Raw genomic sequence first — 2,299 nt, forward strand, 5'->3', positions numbered from 1 at the left:
CACACACACCTGCTGCAACAAGTGTGGTCATCACAAGACAAGACACGCAAGGCCTGATAGGCTGTATCCAATAGGTGTGCATCCTTCGGTGTTACCGTATTGGTACCCACCCCCCTCCAACCCCAACACCACCACCACCACCACCACCTGTTTGTGTGGGGGGTGGAGCACGGTCATAAATAAGATAAGGAAGCCACTGTGCTCATAAAAGGCGGGCTGTGGACTTTGTCTGTGGTCTTGGCATCCCAGGCAATCCCACCTGGATGGGCCTTTTAAGCAATGTTTGATGACACTAATGCGCTGGCTCTAGAGATGCTTGTAGTGGAGCGGAACGACTGCAGTCCCTTTCTTTAGACATCCTTCGGTGGAGTAATGTCATACCAAGCAAAATGGATTCAAAGTTTGCACACTTTGAAAGATTACAGTCTTGAGATTATTCAATCAACTCGTGTGTGTGATCTGCTCTTTCACAGTCTGTACCTGGAAATCATGAATTAAGGTTTACAGATCAACATAATGACGGCACAGTATTATTTAAACAGCATTTATAATTAAGCAATTCAGCAAGTTGTCTGCTTAAACACATCAGGATACGTAGTTATCAGATCAAGTTTATGGCTATGATAGATAGACAGAATAATGGAAGTGTAATTTTCATTAAATCAAAGTGTTATTTTATTATTATGCAATTACACACTCATAATTTCTTCTATGGCCAAAGACTCTTCAGAAAATAGCAATATATTCACCAGTCGTTTACCTTAGACACTATTAAGCTAAACTGAAACTCAAAACATACCAAAATTTTATGGTACAGTAGATCACATAAATAATTTTTGGGCATTGTTTTTCTTGTTTTACCTTAGCGGTACTATAGACATTTCATGTCACACTCTGCGATGTGTCCTACAAAAAACCCATCAAAGAAGCAGATGGGCAGAGAAAGATGACACTAGTAGCCTTGAGATGCTCACTGCGGCGCTGTTAATTTTTAAGCTGAGAATCTACACACAGTATATAGGCACAGGCTTCAAGGAGGGTGATTTATAATGTGTGGTGGGTGCTCTTACAATAGCACTCGTGCCTCTGAGCAAATAAGGCTCCAGCAGGTTATTGAGGATGAGGCAGGCAAGCGGTCAGGCAGATGTATCGGTGGTGAGCAGGCAAGCGGACAGGACCGGTTGAACACAACTGATGCAATAAAGGGCTTGAACACTGCTCAACCTCATCTGATTGACTGTAGGCCCTACATTTAACCATGCCAATTGTTTTAAGAGCAAAAGCCACGTGTGCAAGGAATACCTGGTACACAGTAAAAATGGAGTGTCAATATTTCACAGTAAACTTAAATGAATCCAGACAGAGTATTTACAACACTGTGTGGGAGTCAAAACACTATAGCAGTAGAATCAAAATTCTGCAGGTGGCTGGCCAGTGCAATTTATTCACACCCCAGTGTTACGTTATGCACCATATTGAGTAGGATCAACCCTGAAAATGTTACACTTCTTAAAAAGAGGGACATTTTTTGAGTGGTATCAAGCGTTATCTGAAACACACAGATCAAGGATGTTTAAGTCGCTCTTACCAGTGTAGAACAGTTGCAGCATGCATGGTGGTGAAATGAGATAAGGCCTCAGAGAGGCAGGGTCAAGGTGTCAAACTATCCAGCAAGGAAGCATTGGAGATACCCAAAGATGGACTATATTGAATTAATATAATTAATAGACGGTGTGCGGCAAATGGGCAGTGCATGATATTGTATGTTATAAGTATTTGCACAGTACACTGTGCCGGTGAGTGGTGTCATGGGCGGTAGAGAGGTCAATCCCAGATTGATCATAGTCAATAACGGCAGTGAGGTGACATAACCAAATATGACATTTACCAACACTAACACCTGTCCTCAACGCCTGAAGTCAGAGAAGAGAAGTACAGGTCAGTGGAGGATCACCAGCAGCCCTGATACCTGATAGGGATAATCACTCCCAGATATGGATCATCAGATAGGATAACAGCAGGCTACCATCAGCCACACACATAATCATTGACATAGTGATAGGCAGAAATCGCAAAAAGCACACAACAGTAAAATAATTTAACCTGAATATGCAAATACATGAGGAATGCAAGGACCACAGGATTTCCTCATGGGACATTATAGTGCTAGAACTGTCTTAAATGTTGTCAGTGTGTGTATTACGAAATCTTTTCAAATTGTGTATGTTATTGTATGACCTCACTTTCCCTGCTGTATATAGTTTTTGTGTTTTATACATGACATTTTTACATCTGTCTG

The sequence above is a fragment of the Engraulis encrasicolus genome, chromosome 4 (genome assembly GCF_034702125.1).
Source record: "Engraulis encrasicolus isolate BLACKSEA-1 chromosome 4, IST_EnEncr_1.0, whole genome shotgun sequence".
Lineage (NCBI taxonomy): Eukaryota > Metazoa > Chordata > Actinopteri > Clupeiformes > Engraulidae > Engraulis > Engraulis encrasicolus.